Here is a 21422-nt window from a genome sequence, read left to right as displayed (position 1 = left end):
GGGGGGGGGGGGATCCACTTAAATGTCTTGCGCAGTACTCAGAGGGTGTTGAAGCATGTGGAGTATACGACATTGATCTGGCGAGTATGATGCATAAGTTGCGTGTGTGGTCCGTTGGAGTGGGTGGATTTCCGAGGGCGGGGGCCAGCAGGTGTTGTCTCAAGTGGAGGGGGTGGAGCTGAGGATGAGAACTGAGTTAAGCTTTAGGCAGCTGATGCTCATCCAGGTAGCGATGCTCATCCAGGAACTTCGGTGTTGTGCCTCGTGCTAACGGGGTTCTTGGTGAGGGAGACGATGCTGAGCCCGTGGTTTCCGACGATGGTTGCGAGGGAGGCAATCTAGAAACACTGAAGAGCTTGGGGCTGAGGGAGGATCCTTGGGGGACCCCGCACTTGATCTCTGTTGGTTCGGAGAGGAAGGGCAGTAGTCTTATTCTCTGTGTTCTGCCTGAAAGGACGATTGTATCCATTCTAGCGCTTTTCCTGCAATGCCTGCCTCGTGGAGTCTGGTGGCTAGTTTGCGGTGGGAGACAGTGTTGAAGGCTGCTGATAGGTCAAGGCGGATGAGGGCTGCTTTGTGGTCGTGGTCAAGGAGGGTGCGGATGTCATCTGTGGCAGTGAGGAGGGAGGTCTCAGATAAGTATGGGTGAATTTTGCAAATTCGCGGTTCGCGAATTCGCATAAAAATCGCCGAATTCGCGGATTTCCCTGCGAAATCGCGGATTTTTTTGCAATTGCACTATACTCAACTGGAGTACTTTCTACTGACTAATCAGTAAGTGCTACCTCATTGGGTAAATGTATCATGCTTTTCCTACACTACAGCTGCCTAAAGGTCCAGAAGAGTTGTCCAGTCACCACGTGTGTCTGTAACTTTGCCGCCACGCCAATAGGCTCTGAGGTCCCTCGAGTGAGCTGTCCATCACAGTGGGGGAAAGGGCGGGAAGAGGTTGCATAGCCTAATGTGTGTGGGGCCGAGCTTCTGTGCGAGTTGACACATGCCTCTTGTTTATAAAGGTCAGAGACCGATCAGAGCAGCAGATGAGGAGAAAGCAGTAAGTGCTCCCTCGTTGGGTAAATGTATCATGCTTTTCCTACACTACAGCTGCGTAAAGGCCCAGAAGAGTTGTCCAGTCACTACGTGTGTCTGTAACTTTGCCCCCGCGCCCATAGGCGCCGAGGTCCCTCGAGTGAGCTGTCCATCACAGTGGGGGAAAGGGCGGGAAGAGGTTGCATAGCCTAGTGTGTGTGGGGCCGGGCTTCTGTGCGAGTTCACATGCCTCTTGTTTATAAAGGGTCAGAGACCGATCAGAGCAGCAGATGAGGAGAAAGCAGTAAGTGCTCCCTCGTTGGGTAAATGTATCGGGCTTTTCCTACACTACAACTGTGTAAAGGCCCAGAAGAGTTGTCCAGTCACCACGTGTGTCTATAACTTTGCCACAGCGCCCATAGGCGCCGAGCTCCCTCGAGTGAGCTGTCCATCACAGTGGGGGAAAGGGCGGGAAGAGGTTGCATAGCCTAGTGTGTGTGGGGCCGGGCTTCTGTGCGAGTTCACATGCCTCTTGTTTATAAAGGGTCAGAGACCGATCAGAGCAGCAGATGAGAAGAAAGCAGTAAGTGCTACTTCCTTGGGTAAATATATCATGCTTTTCCTAATCAATGACTTTGGCTGCAAGGGGGAGCAGTGAGTTGGGCCCAAGGTTCTTAAGGTCTGTCGGGTGTATGGAGCACTTCATTAGGAGATGGTTGACTACGCCATGCTTCCAGATGTTGGGGAATGTGGTGAGCTGTGGTCTTGGTTGTCCAAGTTGTTGTAGAGTGTCTTGATCTTGTGGTGAAAGAAGGAGTTGAGGAAGGACGTCAACTGGTTAGCTGTTGGGTTTGGCAAATTCCTGCAAGATGGCGAAGAGTTCCTTGGAGTTGTGGGCGCTGGAGAGGATTCTGTTGTGGATGAGATTTTTTGTTGTTGATTGAATGAGTTGGTGGTGTGCTGTGATGGCCGTTGTGTAGGCGAAGCGTGCTTCCGGGTTTTTACTGTTTCTTCACGTCTTCTCCAGTCGATGGGAGGAGTGTTTAGATTCTAGAAGATCTGTGGTGAACCAGTTGGCTTTCTGGTTGTGTTGTCTTGTGGTGTTCTGAAGGGGGTGATGGTGTTGGCGCAGTTGGCAATCCATTGGTGGAGGTTGCTTGCCACTGTGTTGACGTCTTTTGTAGTTGGGGGTGAAGTACAGGTGAGGGTGGCGGTGAGGTGTTCTTCAGGGACTTTGTTCCAGTTTCTGTGTGGGAGGCGGCACGTGTGCTTGTTTGCAGTGTGTTTCGTAAAGGAGAAGTGGATGCAGTGGTGGTCTGTCTAGAGTAGTTCCATGGTGTGGCTGGAGTGAATGTTATTTCCTCTTGCGAAGTTGGGGTAGAGTGTTTGTCCTGTGGTGAGAGTGGGGATGGAGACAAGTTGCTTCAGTCCTATGTTGGTGAGGTTCTCCAGGAAGGTGTTGGTGTTGGGATCACGGTGGTTGTCCAGGTGGCAATTCAGGTCTCTGAGTAGGTATTAGTCCGCAGAGGTGAGGCATGAGGTACGATGTATTCAGCGATGATGTTGGTGAAGGGGTTGCGGGGTCCAGGAGGTCTGTAGGTGAGCGTTCTGCTGAGCATCGGTCTGGGGTTGGGCTGGATCTGGAAGTGGATATGTTCTATTGGTGGTAGTCAGTCGGAGGGAGCTTTTGTTGAAGATGGCGGGGCCTCCTACTGGTTGGTTGGGGAGGTCTTTCCTCAGGATCTTGTAACCGTCGGGGATGGTGGTTGTGATGTCGGGTGCAGGGTTGGTGTTGGTCCAGGTCTCTGTGAGGAAGGCGACGTCGGGCGTGTGGGTGTTGAGGAGGAGGCCCCAGATTTCTATGGCGTGTCTGTACAGAGAGTGTATGTTGTGGAGGTTGCAGTTCAGTTGTTTGTGTGTGCTGGCGTCCAGTGGGTTGGCTTCTGGGGTCTGGAGGTGGGTGAAGGTGCGGCAGCAGAGTTGGTAGGAGATCGGGGCCATGGGTGTTGCTTGGCGTCGAGAGCTGGCAGTTGTTGAGTCTGGGGTTGAGTTCATGGAGAGTGCTTGGGTCCTACAGGTGGGAGGTCTGGGGACCAGTCCCTTGCGCTGGTTGCGTTCGGATCATGGACGGGCGCAGAGGGGCTTGTCTTTGGCGCACCAGAGGTGCGGCAGCACAGCAGCTGCCATTAAGTACGGGTCGGGGAGGGTTAACAGCTGGGAGGCGGCGGTAACACACTGGTGGGGAGTGGCCACAAGGGCAGCAGCGGCGGGAAGCTCATGGGAATGGAGGCAAAGGAAAAAAGGCAAGAGAGGAAGGCAGACTTACAAAAGGCAGACAGAAAAAGGCAAACAGGGAAAGGGCAAATAGAGAAAAGGCAAACAGAAAACGGCAACCAGAGATAAATGCAAGCAGAAAAGGCAAACAGAAAAAGGCAGACAGAAAAAGGCAAGCAGAGAAAAAGAAAACAGAACAAGATGACACTCACAGAGTGGACTAGTAGAAGAGCAGGTTTTTCCACTAGACCACCAGGGATGAGGGCAAGGCAGGAGCCTGCGGGTGGAGGAGAGCCTCGAACACCTACCTGGTATTGAGCTCAAGCGGCGCTAAAGGGCAGACCCACAACGGTGGAGCTGTGCGGGGGGGAGAGCAGTGACTCTGACAAGGAGGTCAAAGGTCTTTCTCCGTGATAAAATGCCAATATATCATATGTTTGCCAAGCATCCAGAAAATCCAAACAAAGAAATGGTTAACACAAATCCATATTCCGCAATTGCACTGTAAAATTCACTTTAGGGGGGCGTGGTCAAGATGGTGGCGAGGTAGGACGCTAGTTTTCAGGCTCCTGCCTGTCGCCCGTCCAGGTCAAAACAGCACAGCTCCCTAGAGCCCAGTTTAGCCGGGGATCGGCCCGGTAGCACTTAGAGGCGCCCGACGATCAGCCTGAGCCTACATCGCGTCTCCACACGACGTTTGTGGCGGGGAGAGCGGAGAGACGGACCTGGCCGCCCACGCGGGTGTGGCCTCGACAACACGGTGCCCGCTAATTGGGGCACCGGGGTAGGCTTTTCTTCTCCCCGGCCACCCCGCTAGCTCTTCTCCTTTGGTGCGGCTGGAGGAGTTCCGCGAGTGATCCGGTCGCTGGGCGGTAGACGCTGCTGCGCCCGCTACTCCTTGCGGCACTATCCACAGAGGCCCGGAGTCGGCCTAGTGCTCGGGGCCCCACCAGGCACCAGCCTCGGGTACACGCTGGCCGGCCAGGATTTAACGGAGACGGCGGCAGTCACGCGAGCCCCGTGGTCTGTGGAACTCGGGGAGTCGGGACACCACCCGGCGCCTGAGAGCCCATCAGAGTCCCGTGCATACCCAAGGGTACCCTTCAGCCCTGCTGTGCCCCCTGCCTCGCAGTCCCTGGGGCCCTGCCAGTGCTGATCTCGGCGTTGGAGAATACCAGATGCGTTGGGGGATACTGAGCTCTGGGCCTAAGGAAAGAGGCCTAACAGCACCCGACGGAGCTAGCCCACAGCCCGGGGCCTCACGACGGAGATGCCTGCTTGGACGCCAGCGGCCACCCTGCGACCCAGAAGAGGAACCTTACAGGCCCCCCGCCCAGCACAGGTTGAGTGCTGTTCGTGGCTCGGTCCAAAGACCCGCAGGGAAGAGACGCGCAGATCCCCAGCTTGGTACAGGGGGATGCCCTTTGCCTCTGCACCACATGCAGTTCCACACCAGGTGAGACTGGGGCCGCCGAGGGACCGCCCGGCATACCCACGACCTACTAGTGCCACCGGGGCGGTGGCGCTTCATCAAGGGCCTGCCTGCGGACTGGTGGAAGTCCCCCATCTGAGCTCCCCCCGAGTGATGGTCGAGTGCTGCTTGCAGACGGTCCCCTGAGTTAGTGGGGTGGGCTGCGCATATCCCCGGCTCGGGGTGGCGATAGATCCAATGACCGGCTGTGGGAAGGAGCGGCGAGGCGTAGTAGAGCGGGCACTGGGAGGTTGACCTGGAGATAGCACCATTTCCTTGGGCCGGACCGCGACCGAGGGCACCCGCCTCCTGGCCCATCTTCGGAGCTGCTTGGTATTGGGGTCCACCTCCAGGGGAGCGCCCCGACCTGATAGATCATTCTTCACTGCCCGCGCCACCACTTCTGTCTGCTACCAGCAATACAGCCATACCCGAGGTAGCTACGGCCAGGTACCCTGCATCTGTGGTACCCAGAACGACAAAGCCTGGGTTGGGCCCCTGAGATGACTCTGGTGACCCACCAACATAACTTAAGACTTTGCGCCAATTCTGTGTGCGGCGCAGCGCGAGGTCCCGGAGTCTCGTACGTCCGCAGGACAGGGTGCCCCTTTAGCTAGCGGCGGCCAGGCAACATCGGGTCTGCGACCACGCCCGCTTCCTACAAGACAACGCGACTCCAGCCCTGGAGCCTATCTCTATCAATCAGTACTGCATTCAGGGATCAGTTAATGTACTCAACCACAGTGTGGTTCACGCCCTCTATTGAAAGAGGCCTTATACAGTCGGCCCGGTACCCCCCTGGGCCAAAGCACTAGCTCCAACGGATGGTAGTGGAGTACAGGGGAGCATGTCCAAAGCCAGAAACGTGAAAGTGAAGCCCCTGAAAGATATCTTTGGCTGCGCTCAATCCACCCCGGACATGGCGACTGCAGCCCCAGAGGCTGTGTCATCGAAACAGCCCACGACATCCGGGGACGAACCTATCCCAAAGGCCTTTCTAGAGTCGCTATTCCTCACGCTACGAGAGGACATCCAGTCGGTGAAAGCCGAATTTGCCACAGTACTTAAAGAGGTACGCCGGGATGTTGACAACATCGGTGAGCGAGTCGCCACCCTGGAGGAGAAGAGTGATACTACGGTCACAGACCTGACGACGTTACAGCAAGAAATCATCCGGTTACAAGACCAGAACATGGATATGCAGATGCACCTGGAAGACATCAAGAACCGATCCCGCAGGCACAACATTCAAATCCGGCAGGTGAGAAACTCGGATGACACTAGGGACTTGTTTGCTTTCACCACCAGCCTTTTCCGACATATCCTGGGGGACTCACACACAGCAGACGTCGTCCTAGACAGAGTGCACAGAGTGGGGCCACCTTGTGGGCCTCAGGCGCCACCTGCGGATATTTTAGTGTGGGTGCAGGACTTTAAGACTAAGGAAGCCATCCTATCCAAAGCAAGGGCTTTGTACCCGATTTCGTTCGAGGGCACTCTCCGGTCCTGTATCAAGACCTCGCCTTAATCACCCTACTGAGGCGCAGATAGTTCCGCCCTGTGACCGACCATCTGCGGCAACGAGGGATCTCGTATTCATGGGGGCACCCATTCTGCCTCATCTTCCGATTCAACAATAAGCTGCACCAGATACGTTCGCTGACAGAAGCCTGCCGCCTGCTTGGCTTGATGGCCCCAAGCGAGGAGGGAGACGCCAAGGGCCCGATGGCGGGGCTTGATATTTCTCCATTGGGGTGGTAGAGATAAGCTAGGAGGTGGCGCCCCCAGAAGCCACCTGCCTCGGAAATCGCACGGAATCAACAGGATGCTCTGGCCACAGCTACGGAGGCCCTCGCTGGAGAGGGCTCGGATGACAAATGAAGGACCAATGACTTTTTCTTCCATAGGATCCCCCCTGATGCATCCTTGTTGGGCTTGGGCGGGCGGCGGGAGGTGGGGCGTCTCCCCTTGTTGACGGACCATGGTTCCCTTATGGTTGTCACTCCAGTCATCCTGGGACGACGAACTTGGTCATAAGACTGTTTTTGTTCTCACTGAGTTGGGGTTAGGGTGGGTGGGGTTTCTTTTTGTGTGGGCTACGGGGCTTCCTCCTTTTCTTTTTTGGGGTTGTTTCCTTTTTTCCTTTTTGTTGGGTGGGTTCCCCTGTCCACATTCCCTTCCACTTGCTAGCACAAACCGCCCCTGATGCGGCTGTGGTTGTGTGTACTGCTCCCGCATCAAACCGACTGGGCATCCCCCTCTCTCTCCACACTAGATGGCACACAAGCCTCTTAGGATTTTGACCCTTAAGGTCCGGGGGCTGAACAACCCCATCAAGCAGCTGGCGGTTCTGAATTTCCTTGAGTGCTCAACGGCTGATGTTTGCCTCCTTCAGGAGACTCACCTGCTTCATAAAGACCAGAATAGGTTGAAATCTCGAGCCTTCCCCATACAGCTATTCTCCTCACTCTCCACCAAGTCCGCTGGCGTGGCAATTTTTGTCTACCGCTCCTTCCCCTGCAAAGTAGTCCAGCGGGAGGCGGAGACTAAGGGTCGCCTACTCACTTACCGATTCTTGGTTGCAGGAATGTCCCTCATAATAGGGTCAGTATATGCTCCTAATGAAGGGCAGGACACATTTTTACACGGTGCACTTATCGATGCCACAGCCAATTCAGAGAGACGCTTGCTTCTGGGAGGGTGGACTTGAATCTAGTCTTCGACAATCTAGCTGACCGTTCATGCCAATGCTCTAGCCAAGTGGGGGCCCTCTCCCTGACTAGTCTAGCACATATTCAAGACCTGTGTCTTGTTGACCTGTGGCGCCATTTTCATCCCCATGGTTATTCCTGCACCTACTATTCAGGGGCTCCCAAGACATACGCTAGGTTGGACTATTTCTTGCGTTCTACCCCGTTAGCGGCCATAGCTGCAGGCACCGACGTTCTCACTGCGTCACTATCGGACCAGTCCCCAGTCATGGCTTCTTTCTCCCTCCCACACGCCTTGCCATCACAGCGAGATTGGCGCCTTTGTGACTCACTTTTGCACCAGGCATCCATCACGAGCAAATTAAGACCACTATCTCGAATTACCTAGCCCACAATGCCAATGCAGACACTCCCCTGGTGACACAATGGACTGCCCTTAAAGCCGTCCTCAGAGGTGAATTTATAGCCATCTCCACAGCTATCAATAAAGAACAGAGCCAGAAACGACCGGAGCTCATGCGGAGAGTAGCGGAACTGGAGCAGATGCACCAGCGCCTGGTGCCAGCTCTGTACGGAGCGGAAGCAACTGGTGGCGCTGGACCAAGATAAAGCGGAGTTTGCTGCCCTCCGCCTACGTTACTCCTATTACACCGGGGGGGATAGATGCGGCCGCCTCTTAGCCCACAAATTACGGGAGATAAGGCAAAGGCAAGGGGTACAAAATATCCGTACACCCGGAGGTACTCTCGTCTCAGACGACGCGGATATAGCCGAAACCTTCCGACATTCCGGGACTTCTATGCTAGGCTATATGCGGGAGACTTTCTCGATTCGATCCACAGCCGTGCATACCTAGACGGAGCATGGATCTACCCTTTGAACTCGGCTCAGGCTGCGTACCTGGATAGGAATATTGGGCTGGAGGAGGTCATTGCGGCCATCTTGCGCCTCTGACTTGGGAAATTCCCTGGACCAGATGGCTATTCTGCAGCCTTCTATAAAACCTTTTGCGCACAGGTGGCTCCTTTGCTGCGTGATCTTTTTAACTCATTTGCCCAACCCAGTGCCATCCCGGAGGAAATGCTGGAGGCCTCGATCATTGTTATCCCGAAACCTGGGAAGGATTCCACAAATTGAAGTGCGTACAGGCCGATTTCCCCCCTCAATATCGACATTAAATTGTATACGAGCATTCTTGTGACGCGATTGGCCCCTTATATGCCCCCAATTGGTGGAGCCGGATCAGGCGGAATTTATCACACAGCACCAAACCAGTGACAACACAAAAAGGGTTTTGCACCTCATAGAATCTGCGTCGCGTATACACAGGGACTGAATGTTGCTGCCCATCGATGCGGAAAAGGCCTTCGACAGGGTTCACTGGCCCTATCTCGAACAGGTGCTGCAAAGGTTTGGCTTAGGGGAGGTCCTCTGCACCCGCATCCTCAATTGTTATCGCTCGCCAGAGCCACGGTCCGGGTCAACAGCGAGACCACCTCCTGCTTCCCCATAAGCAGAGGCATCTGTCAAGGGTGCCCTCTCTCCCCTATTCTTTTCGCACTTTATATGGAGTCCCTTGCGCAGAGAGTCTGACTTCATCCCCTCATTAAAGGGATTAAATTCGGGGGTGATGCCCACAAAATTAGCCTGTACGCGGATGACATTTTGCTCTCCATCACTGACCCTGCTCAGACCCTTCGGGCCCTTTTTATTGAGTTACACACCTTTGCGCAGGCTTCGGGGTTTAAGGTCAATAGGGAGAAATCGGTTGCCATCAATATCTCATTATCCGAGCCCATTCTGGCCCACTTCCGGGAAGAGCACCCGGTCCAATGGTCGGACACCACGGTTCCCTACTTGGGAGTGCAATTGGGCTCTAACATCCCGGCCACCATCACTGCTAACTATGAGAAGCTTTGCGCCCAAATTCACCAGGAACTGCGTAGATGGAAACGCCACCCAATTTCATGGCTAGGCAGAATACCCCCCAGATACTATACCTTTTCCAAGCTTTCCCACTGCGCCCTCCGGCAGGCTGGATTCAGCAGACCCAGTCGGAGCTTGCCCGCTTCTTTTGGCAAGGTTGTTGACCGCGGCTCAAGCAGGTGATTACAGTCCTCCCCCCGGACCAAGGTGGAGTTGGGGTCCCGGACCTGCAGCTTTACTTCTATGCGGCGCAACTCCGCTACCTGGTAGAATAGACCAGCCTAGAGTCCGAAAAGCACTGGCTTTTTCAGGACCAGGGGGTTGCTGGCATGCCCTTGCAGGGTATCCCCTTTCTGCGGAAGAAACATAGACCTTCTAATCTATACGCCTCACAGGTCACGATTACACTCCTGGAGGTCTGGGACCGCACGGCTATTACACACGGGCTGTCATCATTTCCCTCTCCTATAACTCCTCTGTTCAACCACCCTGACTTTAACCCGGGACTGGATCCTAAAGCGTTTGCGAGCTGGCGCCTCTCCTCCTGTCGATCTTTGGGACATCTCTTTGACTTACAGAGCATCATTCCGTTTGCGCAAATTAGGGCAGAATATGGCATTCCAGAAACCGACAGACTGTGCTACCTACACCTCAGGCATTGGAACCGCCAACCCCAAATTAAACCTGTGGAACAGCGATTTTTAACCCTATATGAGAAGTGGCTAGTCACACGTACCTCAGACAAAAAAATAATATCTGATCTGTATAAACATCTCCTTGCGGCTAACACTCACACTTACAACGCAGGCCAGGCTCGGTGGGAACGGGACCTGGGCAGATCCCTTTCTCACAACCAATCAATCAATCAAACACATTTGTAGAGCGCGCTACTCACCTGCAAGGGTCTCAAGGCCCTGGGGGGGTTGGGGGTGGAGGCTGCTGCTACTGTTCGAAGAGCCAGGTCTTGAGTTGCTTCCTGAAGGCGAGATGGTTCTGGGTCAGCCGAAGGTGGGTGGGGAGGGAGTTCCATGTCTTGGCCGCCAGGTAGGAGAAGGATCTTCCTCCGGAGCTGCTTCTGCGAATCCGTGGGACGGTGGCGAGGGCGAGGCTGGCGGGTGGGTGTGTAGAACGCGAGGCGGTCGTTGAGGTATGCTGGGCCCATGTCGTGGAGGGCCTTGTGTGCGTGGGTGAGGAGCCTGAACGTGATTCTCTTGCTGACGGGGAGCCAGTGTTGGTCTCTCAGGTGGGGAGTGATGTGGCTGTGACGGGGGATGTCCAGGATGAGTCGTGCGGAGGCGTTCTGTATGCATTGGAGTCTTTTCTGTAGTTTGGCTGTGGTTCCAGCGTAGAGGGCGTTCCCGTAGTCTAGACGGCTGGTGACGAGGGCCTGGGTGACTGTCTTTCTGGTTTTGGTGGGGATCCACCGGAATATCTTGCGGAGCATTCGCAGGGTGTTGAAGCAGGATGATGAGACGGCATTGACTTGCTTGGTCATCATGAGGGATGAGTCCAGGATAAGGCCCAGGTTGCGTGCGTGGTCCGTGGGGATGGGGGCATTGCCCACTGCCGGGGGCCCCAGAATCGTCCCAGGCGGAGGGGGATGGTCTGAGGAGGAGGGCTTACGTCTTGTCCGAGTTCAGTTTCAGACGGCTGAGCTCCATCCATGCTGCTACGTCTTTCATTCCTTCTTGGAGGCAGGCTCTGGCGGTGGCGGGGTCATTGGTAAGGGAGAGGATCAGTTGGGTGTCGTCCGCATAGGAGATAATGTTTAGGTTGTGTCTGCGCGCGATGGCTGCGAGGGGGCTCATGTAGACGTTGAAGAGGGTGGGGCTGAGCGAGGATCCTTGAGGAACGCTGCAGATGATTTTGGTGGCCACTGATCGAAAGGGAGGGAGGCGGACTCTCTGAGTTCTGTCTGAGAGGAAGAGGTGACCCATTCCAGGGCTTTTCCTAGGATCCCGGTGTGGTGGAGGCAGGTTGTTAGGGTGCGGTGGCAGACAGTGTCAAATGCGGCCGATAGGTCGAGGAGGATGAGGGCAACAGTTTTCCCGTTGTCGAGCAGGGACCTGATGTCGTCGGTGGCTGCGATGAGTGCGGTCTCGTGCTGTGGTTTGCTCGGAAGCCAGAATGTGATGGGTCGAGGGAGCCGTTTGTCTCCAGGAATGCTGTCAGCTGTTTGTGGACGGTCTTCTCGTTGACTTTGGCGCGAAACCGGAGGAGCGAAATGGGGCGGAAGTTCTTGAGGTCTGTGGGGTCCGCGGTGGGTTTCTTCAGTAGGGCGCTGATCTCCGCATGCTTCCAGCTCTCCGGGAAGGTGGCAGATGCGAAGGAGTTGTTGATGATGTGCCGTAGTTGGGGTGCGATGATGGTGTCGGCTTTGTTAAAGATGTGGTGTGGACAGGGGTCTGCTGGGGAGCCGGAGTGGATGCTATTCATCACGTGGGTGGTGCCTTCAGTGCTGACGGGGGTCCAGGTGAGGAGGATGGCGGTGGGGGGCGGTGGTTCGGTGGGCAGGCGTGTGGTCCGGGCATCAAAGCTGTTTTGTATGTCTGCGATCTTGTGGTGGAAAAACGAGGCCAGCGAGTCGCAGAGGTCTTGCGAGGGTGTGACGTCGTTGTTGCAGGTGCCGGGGTTGGAGAGCTCTTTGATGCTGTTGAAGAGTTCCTTGCTGTTGTGGGTGTTGTTGTCCAGTCGTTCTCTGAATGCTGTCCTTTTGGCGGTGCGGATCAGCTGATGGTGTTTGTGGATGGCGTTCCTGAGGGCTGTCATGTTATCTGTTGATTGGTCGTGGCGCCAGGCTTTCTCCATGGTACGGCAGTATTTCTTGGAGATTTTGAGGTTGTTGGAGAACCACAAGGCTTTCTTGCTGCCGGGTCTGTTGGGAGGATTCTTCAGTGGTGCAAGGGTGTCGGCGCAGTTGGTGAGCCACTGGGTGAGGTTGCGGGCTGCTTCGTTGGAGTCCATGGTGTGGGTGGGAGGGTTCTGGCTCAGTGAGGTGGTGAGCTGGTTGGTGGTGATCTTGCTCCAGGCTCTGCGGGGGGCCTGTTGCGGGTGGTGGTGGGTCATGGTTTTCTTGAAGTTAAAGTGGACGCAGCTGTGGTCTGTCCAGTGTAGTCCGGTGGAGTGGCTGAAGGAGATGTAGTTGCTGGAAGAGAAGACGGAGTCAAGCGTGTGGCCGGCGTGGTGGGTGGGTGTGTTCACCAGTTGCTTGAGTCCGAGGTTGGCGAGGTTGTCGAGCAGGGCAGTGGTGTTGCTGTCATTGTTGTTTTCCAGGCGGAAGTTGAGGTCCCCTAGGAGGATGTAGTCTGATGAGGTGAGGGCAAGCGGGCTGATGAAGTCTGCGATGGCTTCGCTGAATTGTGCGCGTGGTCCCGGGGGTCTGTAGATGAGGGTTACTCTGAGGGTGGTCGGTGTGTATCTGGAAGTGAAGGTGCTCGGCGGCGGTGATTGTGTCGTCGGAGTTGGTCGTGATGCGGATGGTATTTCTGTGGACGATGGCGATGCCTCCTCCTGTTTGGTTGGCGCGGTCCTTCCGGGTGATCTTGTAGCCGTCCGGGATGGCTATGGCAATGTCGGGGGCTGAGGAGGCGTTCATCCAGGTCTCTGTGAGGAAGGCGACGTCCGGTGCTGTTGTGTCGAGGAGGTTCCAGAGTTCGACGGCATGTCTGTGGACGGAACGGGTTTTGAGCAGGATGCATTTGAGGTTGTTGTTGCTGGGGCCTGGTCTGGCGGGTGCGGTGCAGGTCCGGAGGAAGGTGAATTCGCAGGCTAGGCAGGGGAAGGGTCCGTGGTTGCGTTTCGGGGTGGCTCGGTGGCTGGCAGGGCTTCGGCTGGTGTTGAGCGCGTGGAGGGTGGGGGAGTTGTACCTCAGACGGGTGGGCTGGTATTGTTGAGGAGCAGGGGTCCTGGTGCTGGGCGCGGTCCAGGCGCATACGGGCGCAGACGGGCTTGCCTTAGACGCGCCCGCTGTGCGGCCGCTGTGTGGCCTCCATATGAAGGGGAGAGGGAGGAGCAGCTGGGAGGCCGGAGCGGGGAGAACCAATAAGGAGCGAGGGGGCAGGGCCGCGGGGGAGAGAACGGCGGGAAGGAGACACAGAGGCAAGAGGGGATAGGGGGGAGAGAGGGCACGGCGGAAAAGAGCAGGAACTAACCAGGTGGCACAAAAGGAAGAGGATGACGGGTACACAGTATAGGGGACATGAGCGATAAAGTCAGCGATACAGTACAGATACAGGCAATCAGGGGGCAGCGACGAACGGGCAACGGACTTGTCTGCCGAAGGCAGCAGACAGCAGCAGCAGAGGTACACAGGGGGTCTGCGCGGTGGCAGCGGGAGCGACCTACCTTGTCACAGGGTCAAGGGTCGCTCCTCTCACCACCGCGCGGCCTCCATATGAAGAGGAGAGGGAGGGAGGAGCAGCTGGGAGGCGGGAGCTGGGAGAACCAATGAGGAGCGAGGGGGCGGGGCCGTGGGGGAGTGAGCAGCGGGAAGAGGAGACACAGAGGCAAGAGGGGGTAGGGGGGGGGCGAGAGGGCATGGCGGAAAAGAGCAGGAACTAACCAGGTGGCACAAAAGGAAGAGGATGACGGGTATCAGGCCAAAAACAACAATTAGCAACAGAGTACACAGTATAGGGGACAGGAGCGGTAAAGTCAGCGATACAGTACCGATACAGGCAATCAGGGGGCAGCGAGAGGATGACGGGTATCAGGCCAAAACAACAATTAGCAACAGAGTACACAGTATAGGGGACAGGAGCGATAAAGTCAGCGATACAGTACAGATACAGGCAATCAGGGGGCAGCGACAAACGTGCAACGGACTTGTCTGCCGAAGGCAGCAGACCGCAGCAGCAGAGGCACACAGGGGGTCTGCGCGGTGGCAGCGGGAGCGACCTACCTTGTCACAGGGTCAAGGGTCACAAAGAATATGGTGGCATCTACTATAGGGCACGACACTCAGCTGATCACGCAGGACTCACAGAGACACTGACCAAAATAGTTACGTATTGGTACCATACACCGGAACGCATCCACCGCTTCGAGCCTCATATTAGTGGCCGGTGTGGGAGGGGGTGTGGTGAAATAGGCACTTTAGAGCACCTTTTGTGGAGCTGTGACCGACTCCAATCATACTGGACCACAATTCTGGACGACATAGATTCCCACCTCGACACACAACTCCCACGCTTCCCAGCTTACATTCTCTTAGGGTTACCCAACCCACTGACATACCCCCTGAAATCCAGTAGAGCCCGCCTCATTGTCATGGTGGAGTTCAGGGAACTGTTTTGCCCTCAATATCTACGGCTCCTCCGACTGGCGGACCCGCAAATCCCTGAGCAGCGCGCTCCCCGGATGGCACGGCAACTCATGCAATGCTAGCACCATCTCTCCCCTTTCTTTGTATACCCTTATGATTTGTGGGCAGGGGGAGGGGGAGGGAGTGGGGGGGAGTGGTGGAGGTTGCGGTTTGAGTCCCCATTTGTCTTCCTGCGTTGTCTATTGTTGACCCTCTCTCAGCAATTACTTGGTAAGACTAACTGCGCTGAGGACTGATGTCTGTTTCGCATTGTTTTGATGGAGCAGAGGTCCTGTTCCCCTTTGTCATGTTTGAAATACAATAAAAGATTTAAACCATAAAATCCACTTTAGCCCAGACGGTATTCAATCAATCATTCAGTACTTGTAGAGCGTGGCTTTTACCCATGAGGGTATCCCGGCATTGGGTTACTGGGCTTAGTTGAAAAGTCAGGTCTTGAGTCTCTTCCTGAAGTCCGTCAGCGAAGGTGATGTAGGGAATAGGAGGGAGAGGGCATTCTAGGAGTTTGCGTCAAGGTGGGAGAAGGACCGGCATCCGCTGTGGTGGATGCACATAATCACGGTGAAGGCAAGGCTGCTGGAGCGAAGGTCTATGAATGATTGGTGGACTTTCAGGCCGTGGTTCATGTATGCCAGTTCTTGGCCATGGAGGTAGATGTGTGTAGGTAGTTTGAATTGGCATCTTTCCTGGACGGGGTGCCAGTGGAGATTCCTCAGGTATCGGGTGATGTGGTTCTGTTTGGGCAGGTTAAGGATCAGTCTGACTGCTGAATTCTGTATCATCTAGACCCTTGTCAAAATATAATTCCCTTTGGGCGAATTATCGTAGACACATAGGTTCTTGCAGACAAACACATAGACTCACCAATATCAAATAATAACAAGGAAGCAATAGAAACAATTAAAAAAAATATTAATATAAGTGAAAACACTCTAATAAAGGTAGATCTTTGACAATTTATTAACATACATTATATTTTGTTAAAAAATGGGAAACACATACAGGACGAAACACTATATAATAAATAAATTCAACATTCCAATAAAAAAGAGCTACAGGAAAAGGACTAAATTCAAACAAAGCAGTTATTTTGAATTTTCCTTAATTTCTTATTCCAGTTTTGCTCCTTAAGCGTACAGTGTACAGTGTGTTGGCATAGTTCAGAGGGCTGGTGATTAGGGCTTGTGTGATTGTTTTTCTCCTGCTTATGGGGAGCCATTTGAAGATTTTTTGGAGCATTTGGAGAGTGTGGAAGCAGGCAGGGGAGACTGTTGTTATATGGTGAATTTGCTGTCCAGGATGATGCAGAGGTTGCGGAAGTGGCCTTTTGGTGAGGGGGTGAGTCTGAGTTTGGAGGGCACAAAAACAACAATTAGCAACAGAGTACACAGTATAGGGGACAGGAGCGGTAAAGTCAGCGATACAGTACAGATACAGGCAATCAGGGGGCAGCGAGAGGATGACAGGTATCAGGCCAAAAACAACAATTAGCAACAGAGTACACAGTATAGGGGACAGGAGCGATAAAGTCAGCGATACAGTACAGATACAGGCAATCAGGGGGCAGCGACGAACGTGCAACGGACTTGTCTGCCGAAGGCAGCAGACCGCAGCAGCAGAGGCACACAGGGGGTCTGCGCGGTGGCAGCGGGAGCGACCTACCTTGTCACAGGGTCAAGGGTCACAAAGAATAGAGTGGCATCTACTATAGGGCACGACACTCAGCTGATCACGCAGGACTCACAGAGACACTGACCAAAATAGTTACGTATTGGTACCATACACCGGAACGCATCCACCGCTTCGACCCTCATATTAGTGGCCGGCGTTGGAGGGGGTGTGGTGAAATAGTGTGGCTCACTGGTTAGAGGCGGCAGACCCGAGAGCAGAGGACGGCCCGGGACCAGGGTTCGATTCCCGGCGCGGCAGGTTTCTGGACCAGGGTCAGCGGACTCGATAATTCTCTCGCCTCGGTGCCCACTCTGATCAGCGATCACACTCGGCAACTCTGGGCATTAGCTTGCCTCATCTTCACTAACGGCCCCACCAGACCGCTGGGGATGCCTGGTCTCACCCTGGAGATACCCATTAAGGGAACATCTCTCAGGGAAGCCAGGAAGGGTTTCGCAGCGGTCGAAGCGCCTTGGGACCCTACGGGTAAGTAGTGCGCTATATAAATGCCAATACATTTACAATACATTTACAAATAGGCACTTTAGAGCACCTTTTGTGGAGCTGTGACCGACTCCAATCATACTGGACCACAATTCTGGACGACATAGATTCCCACCTCGACACACAACTCCCACGCTTCCCAGCTTACATTCTCTTAGGGTTACCCAACCCACTGACATTTCCCCTGAAATCCAGGAGAGCCCGCCTCATTGTCATCGCATTAGGAGCAGCTACACAGAACATACTTGCCCACTGGCGTTCACCTCAGGCTCCTCCACATACGGGCTGGTTGCAACGGCTTTGGACGGTACTGGGGATGGAGAAAATGTCTCTTATTTGGCGGGTAGATGGTAGGAGTTTCCGGAGTTGTGGCGACCCTTTCTGACCCTGCTCATGGTGGAGTTCAGGGAACTGTTTTGCCCTCAATATCTACGGCTCCTCCGACTGGCGGACCCGCAAATCCCTGAGCAGCGCGCTCCCCGGATGGCACGGCAACTCATGCAATGCTAGCACCATCTTTCCCCTTTCTTTGTATACCCTTATGATTTGTGGGCAGGGGCAGGAGGGAGGGAGTGGGGGGGGGTGGTGGAGGTTGCGGTTTGAGTCCCCATTTGTCTTCCTGCGTTGTCTATTGTTGACCCTCTCTCAGCAATTACTTGGTAAGACTAACTGCGCTGAGGACTGATGTCTGTTTCGCATTGTTTTGATGGAGCAGAGGTCCTGTTCCCCTTTGTCATGTTTGAAATACAATAAAAGATTTAAACCATAAAATCCACTTTAGCCCAGACGGTATTCAATCAATCGTTCAGTACTTGTAGAGCGTGGCTTTTACCCATGAGGGTATCCCGGCATTGGGTTGCTGGGCTTAGTTGAAAAGTCAGGTCTTGAGTCTCTTCCTGAAGTCCGTCAGCGAAGGTGATGTAGGGAATAGGAGGGAGAGGGCATTCTAGGAGTTTGCGTCAAGGTGGGAGAAGGACCGGCATCCGCTGTGGTGGATGCACATAATCACTGTGAAGGCAAGGCTGTTGGAGCGAAGGTCTATGAATGATTGGTGGACTTTCAGGCCGTGGTTCATGTATGCCAGTTCTTGGCCATGGAGGTAGATGTGTGTAGGTAGTTTGAATTGGCATCTTTCCTGGACGGGGTGCCAGTGGAGATTCCCCAGGTATCGGGTGATGTGGTTCTGTTTGGGCAGGTTAAGGATCAGTCTGACTGCTGAATTCTGTATCATCTAGACCCTTGTCAAAATATAATTCCCTTTAGGCGAATTATCGTAGACACATAGGTTCTTGCAGACAAACACATAGACTCACCAATATCAAATAATAAAAAGGAAGCAATAGAAACCATTAAAAAAAATATTAATATAAGTGAAAACACTCTAATAAAGGTAGATCTTTGACAATTTATTAACATACATTATATTTTGTTAAAAAATGGGAAACACATACAGGACGAAACACTATATAATAAATAAATTCAACATTCCAATAAAAAAGAGCTACAGGAAAAGGACTAAATTCAAACAAAGCAGTTATTTTGAATTTTCCTTAATTTCTTATTCCAGTTTCGCTCCTTAAGCGTACAGTGTACAGTGTGTTGGCATGTAAATGTAAATGTGTAAATGTATAGGCATTTATATAGCGCACTACTTACCCGGAGGGTCCCAAGGCGCTTCGACCGCTGCGAAACCCTTCCTGGCTTCCCTAAGAGATGGTCCCTTAATGGGTATCTCCAGGGTGAGACCAGGCATCCCCGGCGGTCTGGTGGGGCTGTTAGTGAAGATGAGGCAAGCTAATGCCCAGAGTTGCCGAGTGTGATCGCTGATCAGAGTGGGCACCGAGGCGAGAGAATTATCGAGTCCGCTGACCCTGGTCCAGAAACCTGCCGCGCCGGGAATCGAACCCTGGTCCCGGGCTGTCCTCTACTCTCGGGTCTGCCGCCTCTAACCAGTGAGCCACACTACTTCACCAAGTTCAGAGGGCTGGTGATTAGGGCTGGTGATTAGGGCTTGTGTGATTGTTTTTCTCCTGCTTATGGGGAGCCATTTGAAGATTTTCTGGAGCATTTGGAGAGTGTGGAAGCAGGCAGGGGAGACTGTTGTTAAATGGTGAATTTGCTGTCCAGGATGATGCAGAGGTTGCGGAAGTGGCCTTTTGGTGAGGGGGTGAGTCTGAGTTTGGAGGGCACCAATTGTTGTTCCACAAGGAAGCATGTTGCTAAAAGATCAGCACTTCTGTGTTGTCCATGTTGAGCTTCAGGCATGAGCACCAGATTTCTCAACTGGGCTAACAAACTTGTGAACAAATTCAAACTCCACTCAGAGGGGGAGCTGTTAGCATAATACTGTTACAATGGGAATTACAATGGATCGGAAGACTAAACACAGGGAACCCTGTAGTGCTCATTGACAAACAAAACCGGTCTTGTGTTTATTAGTAAACGTGGCCGAACTGTACAAATATATATTGCCACTCCATCAGAATGAAGTGCACCTTCCATAAATGGACTATCAATATGCTTTGTATGAGCTGGATCTGCAGAAGCAGCAAGAACCACTCTAGGGCAAAATCTTATTGAAAGTGCATTTAGCAGCTTTAATGTATATTGTACCCTTAATATCACAATATGATGAATTTCCTATAGAAGTCCCATCATATGAAATGGGAAAATAAAAGAACTTAGCCCAAAGGCATTGGAGCTGTTTATGTGAGCACTAGATTACGTTACACAAGGTCTGTTTCATTTTTAGGTCTCGCCTGCGACAGCGTATGCACTGCGTGCGCACTCACTTGTGAGAAATTGTAGATAAATAAGGGAGCCCGCCTATTGCTTACCATTCATTAGCTTCATTATCACTTTTGTTTTCTGCCTCCTAATTAGGCAGCGTGTGCCAGCTTCACTTCCTCTTCTTTCCTCGGGAGCATGGATCGAGTACAGATAGCTCCAGATTAATTCGGGTGCTTGCGCTGCTGGTGCTAAGATTAATGTACTATTTTCTGTGTTGTTTCTTATTTTTTTAAATTCTTCCCATTGTGTTGCTTCGTGATGCTTTTTTCCTCCCACACTACGCTCCCTCGCCTGTGTTGATTCTTCCCTTTCAACCCCATTCTGTCCATGTTGCTTTCCCTCCCACCATCCCACCTTGCATTGTCCATGTCGCCTCTTCTCTAGTTCCACCCCAATTCCTCCGTTGTTTGTGTTGGTACCATAATAAAAAAAAGAGCTGTGACGCTTTAGTGCTGGCCGCGTCATAGCACATTTTATTTTACCTTCTGTTGCCGTAGCACTATTTTTAAAATAACTTTATAGCGCTTTCTTAATGAATTTTCACCATGCTGCCATGCTGCTGTACGTCATGGCTAAAAGACATTGGCGGGACCCACACTGGGCTCATCAGTTTGAAAGTCTGTAGCACCTGCCGTTAGACCACATCTCTTTCTCAGACCTTATATCACCCCCGGGCCTGTACCCATTCCTGCCCTCCCATTAAAGATTTTCAGTTCGAAAAACAGGACAAATGGTAGGCTGCTGGTAGGCAATAGAATGGCAATCGGAATTAGGGTCCATGTGGACTTCATATTAGTGTTTTAAATTAAAAAAAATCAGTGCTCAAAAGCACAAAGCGCTAACTGTGGTTATAGTGTCGCACCAGACTAGGACAAAGTCACAAGTTCAGGCTGACCATGATGGAGCGTAGGCTGGGTACTGGTACCAAGTTTTTCCTACTGAGAAATGTAACTTAAATGCTAGTTGTGGAGCATCGCACTACGCAGTGGGGGTCCCGAGAAGTGATGCAGGGTCTGCATTGGAGATGCATTGCGCACTGGTGGTTCCGATGAGAGGTGAGGGTTGCGATGCAGGTTTGCGACGAGGATGTGCCGGGCAGTGGCGGGTTGTGCAGATGTCGTTCCGATGAGCTGTGCAGGCTGCGATACGGCTTGCGTCGACGCTGTGTCTTGCTGTGTCACATCCAATGAGGTGCTGTGAAGGGCAGCATCAGGTTGGCATCTCGCTGCCTCCGTTTTGAGGTGGCCACGGCTGGGCTGGCAGAACATCTTTAACCCCACTTCCAAGGGTCCAGGACTAAGGGGCACCACTTGGTTGGGAGAGGGGTGAAAATCACAGCAGGCAGAGTCCAAGTGCAGAGTTAAAGATGGTTGATCCTTTTCTGAGGCTCGGATCAGGAGGCCAGACAACTAGCCCTTGGAGTCAATCTGGTGGTCCTGATTTTAAGGTGCATGGCCAGTACTCACTCAGGCAGCAGTGTAGCAGAGCAGCAAAGCAGTCTCTTTCAGCAGAGCAGCACAGCAGTCATTCTTCTGAGACTTTCACAGGTCCAGAAGTATACTCAGGAGTTTGATTTGAGCATCAAATATTCATACTTTGTGCCAGGATAGGTCACATGCAATTGCCACAATGATTGCCAATAACTCCCCAATGAATGGTTGCATTTCGAACCTCATATTTCTTTTGGGGTTCTCATCAGGATCTGTCAGGATGAATCTTAAGC

Source organism: Lissotriton vulgaris, chromosome 11 (assembly GCF_964263255.1).
Source record: "Lissotriton vulgaris chromosome 11, aLisVul1.2, whole genome shotgun sequence".
NCBI classification, from domain to species: domain Eukaryota; kingdom Metazoa; phylum Chordata; class Amphibia; order Caudata; family Salamandridae; genus Lissotriton; species Lissotriton vulgaris.
The sequence above is the reverse complement of the archived record's forward strand: the minus strand, read 5'-3'. Positions refer to the sequence as shown.